Genomic DNA, 23457 nt, shown 5'->3' with positions numbered 1-23457 from the left:
GCGGGCGTAGGAAGGTTGCGGGGCGGAAATCAGCCCCGACTCAGCCCCGCTGGGATGGGCCGGGCCCCAGTTAGTCCCGACTCAGCCCCTTAGGAACACGGGAAGCTGCCATATACGGAGTCAGACCTATCTAGCTTGGTCTATCTAGCTCAGGATTGTCTTCACAGACTGGCAGCGGCTTCTCCAAGGTTGCAGGCAGGAATCTCTCTCTCAGCCCTCTCTTGGAGATGCTGCCAGGGAGGGAAGTTGGAGCCTAGATGCACTTGATAGAGGCATTTCTAGTCCTCCCTAAACCGCCTTGAGAAAGGTAGAAGGCGGCTCGAGTGAGTTGCGACTGAACTCTGCTGGCAGGGCGCAGGCCTAAAACTAGGCACAGTAAGCCCTGTTGGAAGAAGTGGGGCTGGAGTTAATTCAGGACTCAGCCCCACTGGGATTGGGGCTCAGGCTTGATCTATCTAAGCCTGTTTGAGAAAGAAATAAGGTTCCAGTTAGTCGCAACTAAACTCTGCGGGAAGGCAGCAGGCTCAAAGCAAGGCACATGAAGCCCTGTTGGAATGAGTGGGGCTGGAATTAGTCACGACGAATAAGCCCCACTGGGATGGACTGGGTTCAAGTTAGTTGCAACTAAGCCTCTTTAGGATGGAATGGTTCTCAGACTAGTCATAACTAAGCTCGCTTAAGAAATAAGGCTTGAGTTAGTCACGACTATACTCTGCTGGAAAGGACTATGCTTAAGCTAGTCACACTAAGCCCTGTTGGAATGAGTTGGGCCCAAATTAGTTATGAACAATCCCTGCTGGAATGGGCCAGCCTCCAGTTAGTCACAACTAAGCCCCTCTTAGGAATGGGGCTGAGACTAGTCCTATTTAAGCGCGCTTAAGAAATAAGTCTTGAGTTAGTTGCGACTAACCTGGACTGGAAGGGACTATGCTTAAGCTAATCACATTAAGTTGGGCCCCAATTAATCATGATTATGTCTCACTGGGATGGACTGGGTTTCAGTTGTGACTAAGCCCCTTTAGAAAGGAATGGGGCTCAATTTTGTCATTTCTAAGCCCTTTTTAGAAAAAAGTGAGGCTCAAGATTATCGTGACTAAACTCTGCTGGAAGGGACCAGACTTAAGCTAGTCACACTAAGACCTGTTGGAATGTGTTGGGCTGCAATTCGTCATGGATAATCCCCGCTGGAATGGGCCGGGCTCCAGTTAGTCACAACTGAGACTAGTCCTATCCAAGTGCCCTTGAGAAAGAAATAAGGCTAGAGTTAGTCACAACTCTAAGTCCCTTTGAAACCAACCAGGCTCGAGTGAGTAACAGCTAAGCCCTGTAGAAAGGAATGAGGCTCACATCTGTCACATCTGAGCCCCTGTAGAAAGAAACAAGGCTCAAATCAGTCCTGATTAAATTCTGCTAGAAGGAACCAGGCTTAAGTTAGTCACACTAAGCCCGTTGGAATGAGTTGGGCTGCAGTTAGAGTTGGGGTGCCATGTTACCTGATTGCCAGCGTGGTCCTGTGAAGTCTGGAGAAGGGTGTGGCATGGTATTTCTCCTGTGGGGCTTCCGTTCCCTTCAGGAGGCGGCAAGGGTGAGAGGCTATGGTCCAGGGGGCGGCATGGTCTAGACCAGGGATTCTCAATGTTGGGTCCTCTGAGGTTATTGGACTTCAACTCCCACAATCCCCAGCCAAAGGCCATTACCCCAGTTGAAGTCCAATAACATCTGGAGAGCCAACGTTGAGAACCCCTGGTCTAGACTGTTCAGATCCCAGTGGGGTTGAGAGGACAAGGCAGGGAGAACTACAGAGAACAGATCCAGGAAACATTAAGCAAGGTCAGGAAGGGGTGGGACTCGGAGAAGGCTTTAAGCCCCATCAACTCCGCATGGGGGCATTTAAAGACAAGGTTGTGTGTGTGCGCACGTGTGCTTTTGAGTATGGGAGCTGGGGGTTTCCTAGGAGAAGGAACCAGCTGAGTGTAGCAAGCCAGGAGGATGACTCAGGTGACAAGCTGACCTCTCTGGCTGTTCCTGGGGCTGATGTTTTCTGTGGCCTACCCAGTCATTCTGGAGTACAAGAAGGGCCAGGAAGCCACCTCGTCCCTTGGGAGTCTGACAACTAGAACAGAGTGGGCTCCAGTTAGTTGTGACTAAGCCCCTTTAGAAAGGAATGGGGCTTAGGCTAACCATATCAAAGCCCCCTTGAGAAAGAAATCAGGCTCGGGTTAGTTGCGACTAAACTCTGCTGGAAGGGACTGTGCTTAAGCCAGGCACACTAAGCCCCTTGGGAATGAATTGGGCTGAAATTAGTCGTGAATAAGCCCCACTGGAATGGACCGGGCTCCAGTTAGTCAGGACTGTGCCCCTTTAGAAACGAATGGGGCTCAGTCTAGACATATCTAGATTAGAAAGAAATAAGGCTTGAAATAAGACCCCTTAGAAAGAAATAAGGCTTGAGTTAGTCATGAGTAAACCCTACTGAAATGAACCAGACTGAAAGCTAGTCACAGTTAAGCCCTGTTGAAGTGAGTTGGGCTGAAATGAATCATGAATGCCTAGGAATGAACCAGGCTCAATTTAGGCACGACTATGCTCTTTAGAAAGGGATGTGGCTTAGGTTAGTCATGACTAAGCCCTGTTGAAATGAACCAGGCTCAAGTTAATTACAACTAGACCATTTAGAAAGGAACGGGGCTCAAGTTTATCATGTCTGATCCTCTTAGAAAGAAATAAGGCTCAAGTTAGTCATGAACGATTAAACACTACTGAAATAGACCAGGTTTCAGCCAGCCAGGACTAAGCCCTGTTTGTTTTGTTTATCAAATTTGTATGCCACCCCAAGCTTCCAACTCTGGGCTGAGATGGTCATTAGTCATGAATACGCCCCACTGGAATGAACCAGGCTCAAGTTAGTCATAGCTAAGCCCGTTAGAAAGAAATAATAATCGATTTAGTCACGATTAAATCCCACTGAAATGGACCAGGCTTAAGTTCATCTTGACTAAGCCTCTTAGAAAGTAGTGGAGATCAGGTTAGTCATAACTAAGCCCCTTGAAATTAACCAGGCTTAAGTTAGTCATGACTAAGCCCTTTATGATGATGATGATGATGATGATGATGATTACATTTATATCCCGCTCTTCCTCCAAGGAGCCCAGAGCAGTGTACTACATACTTAGGTTTCTCTTTCACAACAACCCTGTGAAGTAGGTTAGGCTGAGAGAGAAGTGACTGGCCCAGAGTGACCCAGCTATTTTCATGGAAAGTTTCATGGAAAGCTAGTTTCTTTAGAAAGGAATGGGTTCATCACGACTAAGCTCTTTAAATGAACCAGTCTCGGGTTAGTCATGACTACGCCCCTCTGAAATGGACTAGGCTTAAGCTAGTAGTGACTGAGCCCTGTTGAAGTGAACCACTCACATTAATCACAACTGAGTCCCATTGGAATGTCCTCTCATGTTAGTCACAAATAATGTTTTCTGTAGTGAATGGGGTTGAATTCAGTCATGACTAAGCCCCATTGTGATGAATGGAGCTGAAGTTAATCACAACTAACTTGTCCCAATTGATTTCAATAGGTCTTGGTCATGTCTGGTAGTTTGAGTGTTGGCCATTGTTTGTAACAACAATATCAGTATTTGGATTATTAGCCACGCCAGTATTGATAAAGTGGAAGCTCTCTGTTTTGCAAGGGTGAACAGTGGTTGCTATATATAGAAGATTAATTTGCCAAGGCTGACCAATATATAGTCTCTGCACTCTAAACCTCAAAATAAAATAAAAAAGCAAGCAATATGCAATGAATCAGTGGACTCCTGCAGCCAGGAGAAGGAGTGAGCAAGCAAGGTGTGGTCAGCGTTCCCTGTCACAAGGATTCCCAGATGTTGCTGACTACAACTCCCAGCATCCTCAGCTGCAGTGGCCTTTGGCTGGGGATTCTGGGAGTTGTAGTCCACAGAATCTGGGAATCCTGCTGTGGAGTCTGCCTGGCTGCATCAAGCGGAAAGCATCGCTAGGGTGACTGGCTCGTTTGCCCTCTCCGCACACACGTGCACAGAGTGGAGGTTACTGCTGCGGGGCTGGTGGTTAATCAGTCTCTCCTCTTAAGTGGAGAACAGTCTGGCTCCTAAGTTTTTCAGCTGATTCCAAGAGCCAAAGAAGATTTGCCAAGGCCTGACTTGCACATCCATCCCAAAGTGGGCTGGTCTTTTAGCCTGCTATGGAAAAGGCACACAGAAAACGCCTTGTGGCATCTCACTGTGGCATGGTCTGTTACCTGGCCATGAAAGCTTATCATAAGCATAAGGAGACACGCGGGTGTGTGTGTTTGTGTCTTTTGTGTGTGTGGTTGGTATATTTCACTTCCATTCTCCTTTCACCATCTAGAGTCAGGACTCCCAATCTGCAGTCATGGGTTTGTTGGAGAACCATGTTCTGACCTTGAATGGGTGTGGTGGGCTGTGTAGGAAGGGAAAGGTAGATGTTTGGAAAGGGAAAGAATGGAAGAAGAAACTGAGAGTGTGATCCCGTTTACTCGGGAGTATTATAATAATATCAGCATAGATGATGGTGTGACAAATTCCAGGTGCCAGGAAGCCATGGTGCCTAGAAATTCAACTGTTGAGCCTAGGGTAGCATATTTAGAGGCAGAGTTATTTCATGAAATCTGGATTTGTGGCAGGCAGCTTTGTTTATGTTCTGTTACTCGTAAAAGTAAAGTAAAGTTACGCCATCGAGTCGGTATCAACTCCTGGCAATGTGGTTAAGGCAACCAAAAAACCCCACCCATTTACTAATGGCGTAGTGGGGAAATGATTTGACTAGCAAGCCAGAGGTTGCCGGTTCGAATCCCTGCTGGTCTGTTTCCTAATCAATGGGAAACTCCTGTATCGGGCAGAAGCGATCTAGGAAGATGCTGGAAGGCATCATCTCATACTGCGCGGGAGATGGCAATGGAAAACCCCTCCCGTATTCTACCAAGCAAACCAACTGGCTATGTGGTCTCCAGGAGTTGACACCGACTCGTCGGCACACTTGACCTCCCCCTTCCCCTCTGCAGTGTCTGTCATGAAGTTGTTAATTTTGTCAAGTGTCCGTTGTCTGGTTCCTACATCCAAAGAACTGGCCAAGGCCTGACATAGATTGCCATTAGATAGTGATGTGTCAAATGGAAAAGATGGATTGTTGCCTTGAGGCAGTATTTCAAAATAGTCAAGGGACTGTAAGCAGCCCAGTATAAAGAAGGAGTGGCAAAGAAAAAGAACACCCAGAATTTTGATGCTAATGTCGAGGAATGGCAAAGAACCTGTGAAACTCTTAATTTGAATGTTGCATTAACATTTTGTCTTCAGAGAACCCTTTAACGCCTGGCGATGTTATTTGTCTTAATAGAAGCAAGTTAGAATGTACATCAGTTTGAAGGCTATCTGAAAGCGCACATTGATGGGCAAGTGGGTGGTGAAACGTTCAGAGCGGGAGAACTATAAGCCAGTGGGGGCGGAAGACAGATGGGGAGGGACAGAAGTCCAGGAGGGCTGGTCTTGTGGTAGCCAGCATGACTTGTCCCCTTTGCTAAGCAGGGTCTGCCCTGGTTGCATATGAATGGGAGACTACTACTACTACGAATATTATATACCACCCTTCAACCAAAGTTCTCAAAGCGGTTTACATAGAAAAATAAATAATACATAAATAAGATGGCCCCCTGTCCCCAAAGGGCTCACAATCTAAAAAGAAACATAAGGTTGACACCAGCAACAGCCACTGGAGGGATGCTGTGCTGGGGATAGATAGGGCCAGCTGCTCTCCCCCTGCTCAATAAAGAGAATCACCACTCTAAAAAGGGGCCTCTTTGCTTAGTGAGCACTGGAAGATATTCCCCTTAGGGGACAGGGCTGCTCTGGGAAGAGCACCTTTCTGTTTCCATGCAGAAGGTTCCAAGTTCCCTCCCTGGCAGCATCTTCAAGATAGGGCTGAGAGAGACTCTTGCCTGCTACCTTGGAGAAGCCGCTGGCAGCCTGTGTAGACAATCCTGAGCTAGATTTTCCTGGCAATTTTCAAATCCTGGCAATTAAAAAAAAGAAAAACACCTGAAAACCCATCTTTTCACCCAAGCTTTTTCAGCTCCCTAAAAATTTTTGGGTTTTAATCTCTGGTTTATTTTTAAATTGTTAAATTGGGTTTTTAAAAAAGTTTTTTGTATATGTTTTAACTGTGTTTATGCTATTGTTAACTGCCCAGAGATGAAAGTTTGGGGTGGTGTACAAATCTGATAAAATAATAAAATAGATGGACCGATGGTCTGACTCCGTATCTAGCAGCTTCCTGTGTTGTGACGATGTGACCCTGTCTATAGCCTGAAAAAGGAAGGTCTGGCACTAGAACTGGGGCCATAGTGTGGGGTGCTGGAGCACTGGAGTGCTTAAATCCATGAGCAGACACAGGGCAGCTCATTCAAAGGGATTAATATAACAGGTAAGCACCATTCTTGCCATTCTTCCATTCTTGGTGGCCCCCAGGTGCGGCTCCCTGACGAATTGTTTCTTGGGCCCGGGTGATGCTTCAGCCAAAGCTGAATACTCTGCACAGTTCCCCTGGCATTCTGTGGAGGAGATCATTCTCACCATGCCGTGATGCAGTTTGCTGTCTGGGTTCCTTTATGGGAAACGGAGCCCTCTTGAGCCCCTGCACCATCTTGGAAGGTGGGCACATTGTCCACATTGTCCTCCCTGCTGCGTTCCTCCTCCCTGCGCTCTGGAGAGAGGGCTCCGTCTCTCTTAGGAGGTCCTCCCAGCACCGAGAAGCACAGTACTGTGCGGAGGTCGGCACAGTGGGAAAGGGCTCTCAGGCGGAAGCGTCAAAGTGGCTCCCTCTTGAAAAATAGCGAAGGTCCCTGGCTTAGCAGGTGCAGAAGCTCTTTACAGGCAAATACTTGCACAACCCATGTTATATAAAGAGTTTTTAAAAGGCTTCTGCCCTGACTACTCATTTAGGGTTTGGGTACCGCTCAGAGTTGTCTTAAGGTAAATCAAAATTCTTGTGGTGTGAGGTTGCTCTTGATCTTCCCTCTTGATAAGAGGTGGCTTTGTACTCATTAACCTCTCCTGTTACATATCGGTGTGTGTGTTTTCAGCTATTTGTAGAGTCATCAGTTCTGTATGTACCCTTCAGCAGAGTTTTTTAGACTTGGTCATGATGAGCCTTACTCATGTCAGGATTAAATAGGCTTTCCAGTTTCCGAAGACCTCATGTGCATGGCCAACTGGTTGGACAGTGGCTAAACATGCGTGGCCAACTGGTTGGACAGTGGCTCTCCTGCTTGTGGTTTGTTCTCATTGGGAGTGACTAAACGTCTGAGTGCTGCGTTCAGCAGTGCAAGTATTTTAATAACCATTTTTAAAAAAAACCAAAACTTGGAAGCAGGGTGGATTTGATTTAAATCAAACTGATTTAATTCACGATTTAAATCACGATTTAAATCACTAGTCAGTAAGGCTTGATTTAAATCATAGTTTTCTACATAAAGACTAATTCTTGCTGGTATAACTTTAATATGCAAGTAGATGAAGATTTTTAGAATAACAACTTTTCATATTAGTTTTTTTATCCCCAGTTTAATAGGTTAATCATTCATATTTGGACAACTTTTCTGTTGTACTTAGGAAGGAGAAAAATAATCATTACCTTAATAATAACAATTTAAATAGATTTATTCAACTGAAACAATAACATTACAGTACATGTTATTTGCTTAAACAAACATCCATGTTTGTTAACTAATTTGGCTAAACAAAATATATATATTTTAAGAAACTTAGACTGTCAGCCCAGCCTACACATGAAAAACTTAAATACTGTCCTCTGTAGCTCACTCGTCATCTTCATCTTCTTCTTTGTTCATAATCTGGAAAAGAAAAACAAGCTTTCCTGCTTTATCGGGTCCCAAACGATTTCTCAATTTAGAATGAATGAGTCCAAAGGAATAGAATATTCTTTCAACGCCTGCAGAAGAAGCTACTGCTGTTAAAAGTGAAATCATTACTTGAACAGTCTCTAAATCCAAGTGCTTAAGTGACTTCCACCAGTTCACTGGTGTGACTTTCTTTAAAATATCTTCAGCAAACATATATTTCTTGAATGGTTCCCCCTTAGCTTTGAAGTTTATTATAGTTGGCATTACAGATGGATGATTGCTGGATACCCATGTCATAGCTAACTCCTCTTCCTCAGCACTTAAGTTTTGACCCTGGTACTGGATATTGACAATATTTGCCAAAAAATGAGCTGGAGACAGTACTTGTCCCATTCGTTTTTTTCATGCTTGTAATTTAATTCTGTCCATGTGTAGTTCTGTTTTTAAGTGTTCACTCAGTTCCTTCCAAATTTCAACAGCATCAGCAATAAAACAGCTATTTTTCTGTATTTTGTTTAAAGATTCAGAGATGGGTTTCAGGATGCTCAGCATATGTTCAACATTTTTCCAGTGTATGGGGAGGGCATCCGTGACGTAATGGGTTATTCAGTTCTGCATGCTCCAAGACAGGGCCAATGAAACTGCAGCAGGTAGTCTACTCCGTCCGATACGCCCCTTCATACCCAGTTCTGGTCCTGTCTTCGCTCCAGGACAGACGTCGTGCTGGACCTCTTGCTATACTTTCTCTGTGTGCAAGGGGGGGAAAGGAGTTACTAGCATCGTTCATTCCTATCGTTACTCCCTTTGTTGTTCGTGTTTTTGATCTTCCTCGTGAGTAATCTTCCCGATCTGTATCCTCCCTCCCCCCCCCCGGCGATCTCGCTCTCTCTTCGATATGGAAATCGCCCATACGGGCGACATGCTCAGGGGTTCCCTTTCCGAGGGACCTCTGTCAGATGCCCCTACTCAGCCCCCAATAACTCCTTCGGGGGTTGGGGAGGAAGGATCGAATGCCCTAATAACTCCTTCGGGAGTTGGGGAAAAAGGCGCCAGCAACATCGGGCTGACGGCAGAACCGCCTGTTAAGGAGAAAGGGGAACAATCCTTATCTGACAAACCCTCAAAGGTTCTAAGTAAATCTAAACACCTGGAAGGGGTGGAGGTCGTTAAACGAAAGAAGAAAAAGAAGGCTAAAAATCTTTCAGCTTCAAAGGCACCGCTGAGCGAACGCCTTCAGCTTCGGGCGGTCAAAAAACAACAGCGGGAAACAGCGCAAACGGCTGTTCCCGCCGAAATCGCGCCCGCCATTTTAAAGAGTTCCGTGCCTCCTCCTGCTCTCCCTCAACAGCTAGCTGTGCTGGGTCTTGATCCTGGGGCTAGAAAAACGTCGGGGACTACTGGCACTATGCCAATACAACCCCATTTTGTGACTGAAGTGCCTGGGGGAACGAATATTGCTTCTGCTGTGGCAGCAGTTTCAGGTCCCAGTGGGGAACTGCTTGCGGATAAAGAGCTATCCTGGCTGAGTAGCTTTGTGCAAAAGCAGTGCATGGCTGTAATATCCCCCTTGCTCCCCCAAAATGACGGGGGGGTTGCATTACAAGCAATCCAAGCACCCCCCATCAATCAAGCACCCGCTGGAAATCAAGGATCATTGGATCCTGTAACAACTCGGCGTAGGGGCCGTCGCCCCTCCTTTTCATCTTCCCCTGGTTCCAGCCCTCGTAGACAATCTATACCATTGGGAGAACGGGTTTGGATGGCCAGGCGGCTGAGAAAACGTCGCCACCAGGTCCTGGGTTCAGGTTCCTCTTCGGAGGAGGACCTCTTGCCTCCGGGCTATTTTCCCTCTGACAAACGTGGTCGTTTAGAAATTCAGGGGAATACCTGGCCCACTGTTTCCCGGGTCCCCACAAACGTTAACCAACCTTCTATTGATCCCAGGGAAAATAATATTGAGGGCACCTCCAACACATTAGGGGACAGGGGAGTGTCACGCCCTCTAACTGCTCCACGGGACTCGGAGCCTGAGTCGGAGGGGACAGAAAAAGAGGAGGGGGAGCTCTCTGACGAGCAAACTCCTACAGAGAAACCTAACACGGCCAGGCTTTTTTCTGTGGCTGAATTTGAAATACTCTTAGCCAAGGCTAAGAGGGCAATAAAGGATGTCTCAAATGATACAGGCTCTACACCTGTTACTGGCTTGGATCAAGAGGTGTTTCCATCTACCTCAGCCTCCCTTGCCACGGTCCCATTCCCTAATCTTTTCAAGGAGGTGATGTTGGCAGAATGGGGGGTTCCGTGGGCATCCAAACCGGCTCTACATTTCCCAAAGAAGCTGTATAACTTACCACCTGAAATTATGTCTTTGCTAGCAGTTCCTATCGTGGACGCCCCGGTGGCCCAGTTGGTGACTGGCGCCTTGGTCAGCAGGGAAGGCGACGAGTTCCTCAAGTCACCTGAGGAAAAGAAAACGGATCATCTGTTGCGAAAGACCCACGAAGCCTCCGCTACGGTTATTAGAGCTGCTGCCACCAACTCGATTTTTGCAAGGGCAACTATATTATGGACTAAGGAGCTTGCTAAATTGGTCCCTCCGGATAATATCAAGCTTAGACAAGGCCTAAACAAGATAGCGAGGGCATCTGCCCTTATGGCAGACTCGAGCTTGGATTGCCTGCAGCACGCTTCCCGTGCTATGGCTGCTAGCGTGGGTGTTCGAAGGGGCTTATGGCTTAGACACTGGAGGGCTGATTCAAAATCTAAATCAGCTCTGGCATCCACCCCCTTTCGAGGGGCAAAGCTCTTTGGGGAGGCCCTTGATCCAGTTTTAGTGGAGACGCATGACAAAAAGAAGGCCATGCCGGTGGGGCGGGGAGACAAAAGGCAGTTTAGAACCGGTTCGGGCTACCAAAGTTCCTTTCGTCCCTACAGGTTTTTCGGCAGGACGGGATCAGCCAATTACCGGGATGCCTTCAGAGACAGAGACAGAGATTTTAGAGGGACACAAGGCAGACAATGGCGCCAGTCTTGGAACTTCAAACCAAGAGGCACAGGGAGAAAACCTGGTTCATTCGGACCTCAGCAAGACCGGCAAAACCGTAAGCAATGACTCGTACCCAGTCGGAGGCAGGTTACGGGTTTTTGCACACACATGGGGGGAGACCACCTCAGATCGCTGGGTTTTACAGACAGTTACTTACGATTACCGCATAGACTTACTCGCCAATCCCCCAGACTTCTATTTCAACACCCCTACGCCGGGGGACCCAACAAAACAATTGTTGATGCAGGAGGCTATTCAACACCTCCTGGAAATCCGGGCCATAGAGCCGATTCAGGCGTCCCCAAACTCAGGGGGAGTTTTCTCCCGGTTGTTCCTCGTTCCAAAAAAAGACGACTCATGGAGAGCGGTCCTCGACTTGAAAAGGCTGAATCGGTACGTACGGAAAAAGCCTTTTCGCATGGAGTCCTTCCGGTCTATAAAATCGGCTATCCTGCCGGGGGACTGGCTGGCATCGTTAGACTTGTCAGAAGCCTATCTGCACGTACCGATTCACCCTTCATCTCGACCTCTTCTCAGGTTCTCTTACGGCCGTCTGTGCTTCCAATACACTGCTCTTCCATTCGGCCTTTCGTCGGCCCCTCGAGTATTTACAAAATTAATGGTGGCCGTCATAGCACACATGAGGATACAAGGGATACATGCTTATCCCTATCTCGACGATATCTTGATCAGATCGGAGTCGGAGAGTCAGGCCAGGAACAGCGTGGAAGAGGCAGTGCGGATCTTGGAAGCACACTGGTTTTTGATCAATCACAGCAAGAGCCATCTGCAGCCGACACAACGCTTATTACACTTGGGAGCCATGTTCGATACGGAACGGGCACTAGTAACCCTACCAAAGGAGAGAAGACTGAAGATCCAACGGGCAATCTTCCCTTACTTCAACAGATCAAAGGCACCACTGGTGCACTTGGCACATATTCTAGGTCTGATGATCTCTTGCCTAGACTGTGTTCCATGGGCACGGTGGCATCTAAGGCCCCTGCAATGGCACTTACTGCCGTACCAAGAGGCCATAATGGACAAGAAAAGGATCTGGATACCTCTGCCTCCCGGGGTAAAAAGTTCCTTAAATTGGTGGACGTCATCAGCAATCAAGAAGGGTGTGCCACTTTTCCTTCCAGAAAAGATCATTGTGACCACGGACGCGAGCCTCTCCGGATGGGGAGCTCACTGCCTCTCTTACCAGGCACAGGGGAAATGGTCTCAAGCCGACCTTCGTCACAATATAAATTGGCTAGAACTGAAGGCTGTTCGTTTGGCTCTAGAGAACTTCGGGAAACTAATAGCGGACCAGCACGTCCTGGTTCGGACGGACAACACCACCGTGAAAGCCCATATAAATCGACAGGGCGGAACAAGGTCCCACTCCCTGATGAAGGAAACAGACATACTGTTCTCCTGGGCAGAGAGCCATCTGCAATCAATCACAGCAGAACATCTGGCTGGCGTGCTCAATGTGCAGGCAGATTGGCTGAGTCGCCAGGAGATGGATCCAGCAGAATGGGAGCTTCACTGGGAGGTGTTCGACCAACTAACATACCTCTGGGGCAGGCCAATGGTGGACTTGTTCGCCTCTCCCCAGAATCACAAACTTCCCAGATTTTATTCAAGGTTCCTTTGCCCTCAAGCGGAAGGTCTGGACGCACTGACTTCTCAATGGCCGAGGGGTCTCCTTTACGCCTTCCCTCCTCTGTCAATTCTGGGAGCAGTAATCAGGAAACTGATCCTCGAGCAGGCCGAGCTGGTGTTAATAGCCCCTTACTGGCCAAGGAGGCCATGGTTCTCGGATCTGGTGACCCTTTCAGTTCAAGTACCATGGGCACTCCCGCTGAGGAAAGATTTACTTTGCCAAGGCCCGGTGATGCACCCGGACCCGGCGTGGCTCCACCTCCACGCCTGGAGGTTGAGCGCTGGGCCTTAGTAACTAAGGGGTATTCATCTAGTGTGCAGGAAACTATTTTAGCAGCTAGGCGCCCCTCCACGTCTAGAATTTATCAAGCAACGTGGTCAACCTTTTGCTCCTGGGCGAGGATGAATGACACAGACCCCTTACAGGCAGGGGTTCCGGAGGTACTCGCTTTTTTACAGGAGGGGGTTAAAAAGGGCCTCCGTCCCAATACTATCAAGCGTCAAACTTCGGCGTTGGCTTCTGTTCTCAAGATTTCATCTATAGATTCCACACATCTTCACCCGGATATCCGTCGTTTCCTAAGAGGAGCGGTTAATCTGAACCCTCCTCCTATTCGAAGATTTCCAACGTGGAACCTAAACAAGGTGCTGAACGCCCTGACAGGGGAACCATTCGAGCCACTTCGCAAAGTACCTTTGCGTATACTATCATTCAAAGTTCTTTTCCTCGTTGCTATAACATCCACCAGACGCGTTTCGGAATTGGCTGCCCTCTCTATCAGGGACGAGTTGTGCATTTTTCAAAAGGATTCCGTAGTTTTAAAACTGGACCCCACCTTTATTCCAAAAATCAATTCAATCTTCCACCGTAGTCAAGAAATTGTACTGCCATCCTTCTGTCCCAAACCCAAACACCATAAGGAACGGGTGTGGCACACTTTGGATGTCAGAAGGGCCTTAAGGATTTATATTGAGAGGACTAGCGGATCCAGGAAATCAGATGCCCTCTTCGTGTCTTTCCTGCCTGCGTCTTTGGGGACCAAGGTATCTAAGGACACACTATCTAGATGGTTAAGGTCTACGATCACTATGGCCTACGAGTCCCTCCATTTGAAGGTGCCTCCTAACATTACGGCACACTCTACTAGAAGCGTAGCTGCCTCAGCGGCCTTCTCAGCTAGGGTGCCGTTGGAAGATATATGCAAAGCGGCAACATGGGCTTCTTTGTCACCGTTTATTAAGCATTATAAAATCCCTTCCTTTTACGAACCTCAGGCAGCCTTGGCACGTACGGTGCTACAGAAGGTTATCTGAACCAGCACCCGTTCTATTATGGGGTTCCGTGGGGCTCCATCCGCTCCCACCCGAGGCAGTTAGCTTGGGTATGTCCCATTACGTCACGGATGCCCTCCCCATACACTGGAAAAAGAAACATTGGTAGACTTACCGTGAAGGGTTCTTTTTCAGGTATGGGGAGGGCATCCGGCCCACCCGCGGATGTGGAGGTATCTTCATGTGGGTGGCGGAGTAACTCCTAGGGACACAGTTTTGGCTATCCCTTTGTCCTTCCAATCTGATACTCTTCATTCTCTTTTCCTGAGGTCCAGCGTTTTCATATTACCTAATAGTTATGCAGGCTTGCAGTGTTTTTTCCTCTCCTGTCGCTCTACCAGACCAGAACTGGGTATGAAGGGGCGTATCGGACGGAGTAGACTACCTGCTGCAGTTTCATTGGCCCTGTCTTGGAGCATGCAGAACTGAATAACCCATTACGTCACGGATGCCCTCCCCATACCTGAAAAAGAACCCTTCACGGTAAGTCTACCAATGTTTCTTTCTCTTAAGCCCAATGTTGAGGATTTTGGCCGTGACAGTGCCATCTATTTTATCTCGATTTTGTTCACAAACTGTCATCAGAATAGGCCAGTTCTTGATATACTGCTCAAAACAGTCCACCACAGAGTTCCATCTAACATCTTGTGGGAGCGTTAGCTTGGTTCCACCCATCCTTTTCAGAGCTGCTGCAGCAAAGTGATTGTTACGGAAGTATTTAGCAATTTCAACAACATTAGTCTTTATTTCTGGAACGCTTAAGTCTTTGGCTAAGAGGTGCAGCAAATGAGCACTGCAACCATATGTTATTAGCTTTGTATTCCCTTCCTGCTCTTCTAAATTTCTTCTCATCTTGGATACATTTGCAGCATTGTCTGTGACCAAACTGCGTACTAGACATTTGAATTTTTGTTCACATGTTATTATAGCTTTTACTGCCACTTCTTGTAAGTATTCTGCTGTGTGTGCATTTCCTGACGTATCAATTGTTTGTGCAAGGAAGACTTTCCCTTCTTCTGTTGTTATACAAGCACATACAATAGGATCATTGTGGACATTACTCCACCCATCAATACTTAGGTGTTTGTTCTACCCTCCAGAGCTGTTGCACATTGCTCCATTTCTCTGTCATACACTTTATCCAGCAGTTTCCCTGCAACATCTGCTCTGCTGGGTGGACTGTATCCTGGTCTCAGTGACTGAACCCTATTAATGAAATGTGGGTTCTCAGTCAGACGGAAAGAAGAGTTCGTTGCATAAACAAACTGGGCAATTTTTTCATCAATTAACTCTTTTTCTAATCTGCTAGTTTTTATCACAAACTTATCTATGGTGGTTCCAGGAGGGAAGGATTTTTTCTTTCTTTTAGGTGATAGTGATATGTGGCTGTGGGTGTCTGATGATGATGCTAATGAAGCACTACCCTGGATAGATAACTCTGAAACTGTAGAACAGGAGGATGGTGATCTTGAAGGTGGATAGTTTCCAGAATCCATGAATTCCCCTAAACAAAAAAGTCAGTGCTGTTATTTTATTGTTTATACAATTTCTGCTTATTGTACACAGCACTGCCCCAAAAGGAATATTTGCTTTTCTCCATAACTGTACCAAATGACAGTAACATGCAGTAATAATAAGAAATATAATTTTGCTCAAACATGACAGTTCAAGGCAGTCTTTAGAAATATTATATGATTCAATAAAAATGTTTACCAACCTGAAGATCCTGCCTGTTCAAATGTGTTTCTTTGGTCATCTTCATCACAGCACTTCTCATGATGTTGCCTCATTCGGGCCACCAGGCCTTGCATTTCTTTGTTGCAGTGTTTGCATTTTGCACGCATGCCTGCCTTACCGATAGGTAAAGGAACTTCATTAAAATATTGCCAAACTGGGTCTCTTTTACAGCCTGCTGCCATTATAGGTTTTTTCCTCCAAGGAAAGAATGTGATAAACCTCAGGTCATACACACAAAAAGATCCAAAGACTTGTCTGTCTGTGGCTATGCAGTATTGTGCTCAGAAAGTTTCACTTTCATTTTGTACTGCTTGTCTGCTTGCCCCTCCCTCCTCACACTTAGTTTCACTTTCTTCTTGTGCAGATCTATTCCACTCCAAACAATCAGAAAAATATTGTTTCTATTCTATTTCACTGAACTTCTTGAAACTCAGCACTGAAGGGGTTGATTCTGTATTCATAGGTTTGTAGAACAATAGGATTAAGGTCTTTTTCTCAACTCTGTTCATGTCATAACATTTTTGCTGTGAAGAAGAGGCATGTGATCTCTGCTGAGTCAAATTCAGTTTTGAGAATGCAAAAGTAAACCAAGCATCTGTGATAATATCTTGTAGGCAGAGAAACTGCCCAATAATCTTACAAAAACCTCTGGAAGAGCATGACATTGTGAATGGATTAATGGAATTTATTTACCAAAAAAATTAAACATATACAGCCTTATTCTACATAATTAAAAAACTAATCTTTATTTCATGATGGAATAACCTTTGGACGGTAATATATTTTCCTCAAAAAGCATTTTATTTTAAAAAATCCGATTTAAATAAAAAAAATCCGATTTTTTTGATTTTTTTAAAAAAAATCATTGATTTTTATCCACCCTGCTTGGAAGCCAGCGTGTTATTTTAGGATAGAAGGAGACCCTTGCTTCGCACTTCTGCCCAGGTGCTAGTTGCTGGACTTGGTTTTTTCAGGAGGATTTCTTGGGTTTTTCTGTGCAAACTGCCTGGAGTTTTGCATTTCTGGCAATAGTTGTACTACAGAGGGGAGTGTTCTACTGCTCTTGATAAGGGAATTGCATGATCTTCACAACCAAACACTTCTGATGTTTAGAGCAGGACACATTTCCTTTGGGCCTAGGAGCCGGCCCAATAATTTAGGAGCCAGACATTGGACTTTTGGCAAAATTTGTTGGACTTCATGTTGGGCAAAATTTGCTGGATTTCATGTTGGATTTCATATTGCCTTCATATTGAAGGTAAATGGGCTTCTCTTTATCCCAGGGCCGCACACCTGCGAGCCTCCTGCAGATGCTGGACTACAACTCCCATCATCCCTGTCTGTGAGCCGCTGTGGCTGGGGATGAAGGGAGTTGTAGTTCAGAACGAGTTGGTGGGCCAGAGCTGTGCAGCCCTGCTTTATCCCCTTTCCAAGTAAGATGTCTGGGATGCTTCTGAATGATTTCTAGGCGCCTGGGATTTGTCAAACCCTGGGTTAGGGAGGCCTGAAAGCCATTGCATGATTGGAATCCCGGGAGGGGGGAGAGGAACGGTGTCCAGTGTCTGCACCAGTAGTGAATCACATGCCTTAACTTTTCACCACACACACGAGCAGTGCCAAGCAAGTGGGTGTGACGGACTGCAGAGCTAGTTCCATAGTCCACGAGCGGAGGGACAAAGCATATTTGTCATAAAACTTCCTCCTCTCTGCCCCCCGTCCCGCTGTAGTCCTCTCTCCAAACTTTGAACAGTCCTGTTCCACATAAACATCACAGGAGGTGGCTAGTCTAGAGCAGGGATTCTCAACGTTGGGTCCCCAGATGTTACTGGACTTCAACTCCCATAATTCCCAGCTCCAGTGGCCTTTGGTTGGGGATTATGGGAGTTGAGGTCGAATAACGTCTGGGGACCCAATGTTGAGAATCCCTGGCCTAGCGGACTGTACCGCTTCATTTAAGAAGGGGCTCATGTGACTGAATGCTCTTCCAAACCGCCACCTTTTCCCCTCCCTAATAAACCCTGTACTAGAAAACTAGAGGTTAGAGAGAAAGCTAGGCTCGAATTCTTCTCCCTGACAATTGTTTTTCTAGTTGCAGTGAGGTAGATTGAATGGCATATTCAGACATGCTCTCTAGTTTAGACACAGGGTTAGCACCTCATCTACTGCTTGTGTGAACATTAGGCTGCGGACCATGGTATTAAAAATATCTAAGGTAGACATTAACCAAGCAAATAGGTGGAAACTTGTGAAAGATTCAAGCGGCTGTGTGTTTCACTCGTTCTAAACCCAACATTGGGTATTCTATCCTGTCACCGCTTAGGTTTCCGTGCTGTGGCTTGGTGTTGCCAAAGTTCTTAACCATGGTTAAGAGATGGGGTATACCTTGGGGATCCGCTGTGGTGGTGCAGCGGGGAAGCAGCTTGCCTAGAGTGCAAGAGGCTGTTAGTTCAAATTCCCGCTGGTGTTCTTCCCAGATGGTGCCTAGTAAATACATTTGTAGTCACCTATATTGGACGGAAGCGATATAGGGAGGTGCTGAAAGGCACCATCTCATATTGCGTGGGAGGAGGCACTGGTAAGCCACCCCTGTATTGTACGAAGAAAATAACATAGCAATAGCAATAGCACTTACATTTATATACCGCTTTATATCCGGAGCTCTCTAAGCGGTTTACAATGATTTAGCATATTGCCCCCAACATTCTGGGTACTCATTTTACCAACCTCGGAAGGATGGAAGGCTGAGTCAACCTTGAGCCCCTGGTCAGGATCAAACTTGTAACCTTCTGGTTACAGGGCGGCAGTTTTTACCACTGCGCCACCAGGGGCATGGAATGTGATCACACGGAGTTGACACCAACTCGACGGCACAATCTTTTATACCTTGGGGGCTTGTGCACTCCATCCTTTTCCTTACCACCGTTATCTGATAAGTGTTTCTTTCTGCTGAAATTTATGCTAACCATGGTTCACTTTAAACCAGGGTTCGAACATAACTGTGGTTAGCCGCCACCACCCTCGTTTGGTACAGATGTAATGCCACACCATGGTTAACCCTGGGAAGGAGGAGCACACGAGGCAACTTCCAATCTCATCACAAGTTACCCTAGAATTATGTATGTTTATTTATTTTATTTTATTTTATTTTACATTTTATATCCCGCTCTTCCTCCAAGGAGCCCAGCGCGGTGTACTACATACTTAGGTTTCTTCCTCGAAGTAGGAGGTCACAGCTTACAATGGGTAGTCTTCCACTCCTTGCTCCAGGTAGACAGGAAGTCTCAGGTGTTTGAATAGGTAGAGTCTGTCCCCCTTCTCCCAGCCTGCTCAGGTGTAACTCCCCAGTTCCTTCCTGTCTTCGCTCCGGGATAGACGCTTCTGGGCAGGCTACTGCCCCAAAAAACTATCCTTCCACTTTTTCAACTTTGGTGAGCGTTCCTTTACTAACTGCATGGATCTTGCTCAGGCAGGGGAGTCCCTTCTGGGATCCCTTTCAGAGAGCACCGGGGGGGTGGGGGGAGGAACAAAGGACTGGCAAGAAAAAGTCCAAAAAGCGGCACCATTCCTCTTCTCCTGAACCACATGGTCAGGGAAAGATGAAATAGAATCCCAAGGGAAAGAAATTTGGGGGAAGTTGTCTTCGGCTCTGCCTGCTCCTAGGTAGAGTGAGAGAATTCTGATTCAGGCTGCCTGCAGCGACTCGCTACAGCAGCCGGGAGACCCAGGGACACACGTGGCTGGCGAGCAGCCGGGGGGAAGCAGACTTTTGTCTCTCACTTCCCGCACTTCCCCAGACTTCCCTCCTCGTCCGGGGTCAACCTTACTAGGCGCCCCGTGGTTAGGCGGGACCCCGGCGAGCGCCACCGTCATGGATGCCCCTGGTGACCTACAAAGCACAGCCATTGTGACGGTCTCCAGCGTGGCCGGCAAAACCTGCACCCCCGTAGAGGCCGCCGCCCGTGCCTCCACAGAGGCTGCCACCATTACGGCTGCCGCCTGCACCCCTGCAGAGGCCACCGCCACCATTACGGCCGCTGACGCCACCTTTGCTGCCTCCCCCGCCACCTTTGCTGCCTCCCCCGCTGCCATTGCGGCGGCCGCTGCATCCATTGCGGCCGCCCCCATCGCGACAGAGGCCGCCGCCATTATGGCCGCCACCATTACAGCCTCCTACAGTGGGGGGGGTCGCCGAAACCGTGACCACACAGCGGGTCTCTGCTGCGTGTGCTGCCTTGTCCTGCCTTTTCCCGGCCGGGCCCACCCACGTAGGGGCTCTCCAGGCCGCCCACTCCGAACTACCCGCGGCAGGGAGCTCCGTTGATGGCCATGTAATAGTGAGGGCCAACGCAGCAGCGCCACCTACTGGCCCGCTGAATACGTCAGCCATAGAAGGCGACACCTCTGTTTGAGCGCGCTGCACCACCAAGGCGACCTACCCAGCCTCCAAACAGCGGGGCTTCCTAACCTGGACCAGGGAGCACCCGGAGGACAACCCCTGGAGGCCCAACCGAGGCGGGAGTACATGAGGGGTCCGGCAGGCGAAGTCCATAGACCTCTTAACCTCGCCATGGGTGAAAGCGGTTGGCTGGGCGAAGTTCATAGACAACTCACCCATGCCCCATGCGATGTCCGGACGCTGGGCAAAGTCAATAGACCACACACCCATGCCTCATATACCCGGGCACGGAGCCCATACCAGGATGACGATGGGCCACCAAGGGCACCCCACCCGCAGTTCAACTCACAACTACAGGTGGGTCACCACGAGCCCAGGTATGAGGCTGCTTTGCTCCCCACTCGGCGAGAGGTGAGTGTTGCGTTGGGGATTCAGAGCAACTTCAGGAGAGAGCCCTATGGGTCCGGGACATGATGGCCAGAGAAATGAGGGCGAATACCAAAGCACTCTCATGCTCAGTGAAAGAGGCTGTGACCAGGGAGATGAGGAGAGCCTCGAGACTCCCCCGGGGCTACTCGCCACAATCCACGCCCGGGCGATCAGGGATCAGGTCCCATTCATCATCCTCTGAGGACAGCCCAGAGAGGGCATTGCCCCGCACCCTCACGGTAAGGCGCAGACACACTTCAAAGGGCGCCTCCGCAAGCAGTCAAAGGTCCAGTGAGGAGCGACCTGTCCCTAGGAGAAGGGTTCCACCTCCCCCACCAGCGGCACCTCCTTCACCAGCTGCTCCCAGTGAGGGCGAAGCCTCTGACAAGGAGGATGGGGAGCTGTCAGGGGAGGAGGCCCCACAGAACTCGAGCCCCATCCTGAGATTGTTTCCTCAGGACACCTATGAGGTAATGCTGTCTAAGGCCAAAAGAGCCATAAACGCTGCAGATCCGCAGCCAGAGATACAGGACGCCTTGGGCCAGCTTGCACAGGATGTTTTCCCCATACCCAGACACCAGTCTCCTGTGGCTCTTCCGGAACACAATGCGGGCCGAATGGGCTAACCCAGCGGTCACCAGGCACACCAGCTCCTTCCCCAAGAAGTACTATATCCTCCCCGATGAAGCTGTGTCGGAGATCGCGGTGCCAAAAATAGATCCACCGGTAGTGGCCCTGGTGTCCGGGGCAATAGTAAACAGAGATGGAGATGAACAACTTAAAGGCCCAGAGGATAGGAAAGTGGACGCCCTCCTATGCAAAGCACACGAGGCGTTGGCCAACTCCATTCGAGCCTTGGCATCTACTTCAGTCTTGGCCCGAGCCTCGGTTTTATGGGTCAAGGACCTTCTTAACAAGCTTGAGCTTGGTCATATGGTGCTCAGGCAGGGCCTCAATAAGCTTGCCAAAGCAGCGGCCTTCATGGCAGATGCTAGCCTGGACTCGATTCAGGCATCATCTTGGGCAATAGCGGCTAATGTAGTGCTTCGCAGGTCGCTCTGGCTCAAGAGTTGGCAGGTGGACGCTAGATCAAAGTCCAATTTAGCGTCCACCCCCTTCAACGGGGGTAACCTCTTTGGGGAGTCCCTAGACGAGGTTTTGGTAGAGAAACAGGACAAAAAGAAAGCTATGCCTGCGAGGCGCAGGGATACACGTAGGTTCTTTCACAATAACAGACATCCCTTTCGTTCCTACAAGCAGGGTTCTAGCACCCGTGACCATCGTCCATATCGGTCCCAGGTTCGCCCCCAGTGGGAAACCAACTACCACTGGAACCAGAAAGGCCGATCGGGTCCACGACAACAGCGTTTCCCCAATACACAGATGAGAGGCAGCCAGAACCGAAAGCAGAACTGACTATCTTCAGATCGGGGGCAGGCTGCAGCACTTCACCACCAGTTGGGCAACATCCACACAAGACATGTGGGTATTGAACATAGTGGAGCTGGGCTACTGCCTGGAACTCATCTCCCAGCCACGGGAGCAGTTCATAGTCTCCCCAATATCCAGGAACAGGGGCAAACACCTTCGGATGAGGCAGGCTATAGACCACCTGCTAGGGATCCTAGCCATAGAGCCAGTGCCACCGACCGAGTTACGTCATGGCGTTTACTCCATTTTGTTCTTGGTACCCAAGAAAGATGGCTCCTGGCGGGCGGTCCTGAACCTCAGGCATGTGAATCGCTACATTCGGAAGCGTCGCTTCCGGATGGAGTCCCTTCACTCTATCAGGGAGGCAATTGCCCCTGGCGATTTCCTGGCCTCCATAGATCTGAAGGAGGCGTACCTTCACATACCCATCAACCCTGCCCACAGGAAGTTCCTCAGGTTTTGTTACAACCAGAAACACTTTCAGTACAAGGCCCTACCCTTCGGTCTGTCCTCGGCCCCACGTGTCTTCACCAAGGTGCTGTCCTCCCTGGTGGCACACATGAGGTTGGAGGGCCTCAGGGTCCATGCGTTTCTCGACAATATTTTAATTCGAGCGCATTCCCGACAGCGGGCATGCGTGGATGTCCAGAGAGTTCACCAGCTACTACTAGACCATGGGTTCCTGGTGAACGAGGCCAAGAGCCAGCTCTGCCCATCTCAGGTCCTGCAGCATCTGGAGGCCTGGTTTGACACCAAGGCAGCAACCATCTCCCTTCCTGTAGCCCGAAGGGAGAAGATACGCTACCAGATTTAGACGCTCCTTCACCGTTCACAGGTGGAGGTCATGAAATAGCTCAGCTCCTGGGGTCCATGATTGCGTGCATAGAATGCCTGCCATGGGCAAGGTGGCACGCACTCCCATTACAGTGGGCTCTGCTCCCCTTCCAGGACGAGATCTCCAACTGCACCAGACTACTGTTACCTCTTTCACAGCAGGTGCGACAGTCCCTTCTCTGGTGGCTATCCCCAAACCTGGAGAAAGGGAACCCCTTGAGGGAACCCGACAGACTAATGGTCACTACCGATTCCAGCCTCTCAGGGTGGGGGGCACAATGCAAAGGGCAGATGGCACAGGACACCTGGACCTCGGAGGAGGCTCAGCACAGTATCTACTGGCTAGAGCTGAGAGCCATCAGGCTGGCCCTGCACCACTTCGCAGGGATACTCAGGTGCTGACACGTATTGGTCAGGACCGACAATACGACAGCCAAGGCCCACGTGAACCGGCAGGGCGGAACCAGGTCCAGATCACTGATGGAGGAATCCAAGGCCCTCTTTCAGTGGGCAGAGGCCCATGTGCAGTCGATCAGGGCAGAACACCTGAGCGGCAGCTCCAATGTTCAGGCGGACTGGCTCAGTCGCTAGACAGTGGACCAGTCAGAGTGGGCCCTCCATCCCGAGGTTTTCAGACAGATCCAGAACAGACTGAGGAACCCCCAGGTGGATCTTTTTGCATCACCGGAGAAC

The 23457-nt window shown here is 48.7% G+C and overlaps 1 protein-coding gene across 2 annotated transcripts in view; it reads left to right on the top strand.

The window, feature by feature from the left end:
- The window catches only part of RPS6KB1 (ribosomal protein S6 kinase B1), a 63737-nt gene that overhangs the window by 298 nt on the left and 39982 nt on the right, over positions 1-23457 (top strand). The window lies entirely within an intron of this gene.

Source organism: Hemicordylus capensis, chromosome 12 (assembly GCF_027244095.1).
Source record: "Hemicordylus capensis ecotype Gifberg chromosome 12, rHemCap1.1.pri, whole genome shotgun sequence".
Taxonomy (NCBI): Eukaryota; Metazoa; Chordata; class Lepidosauria; order Squamata; family Cordylidae; genus Hemicordylus; species Hemicordylus capensis.
Note: the sequence above shows the minus strand (reverse complement) of the source record. Positions and strands in the feature narration are given on the sequence as shown.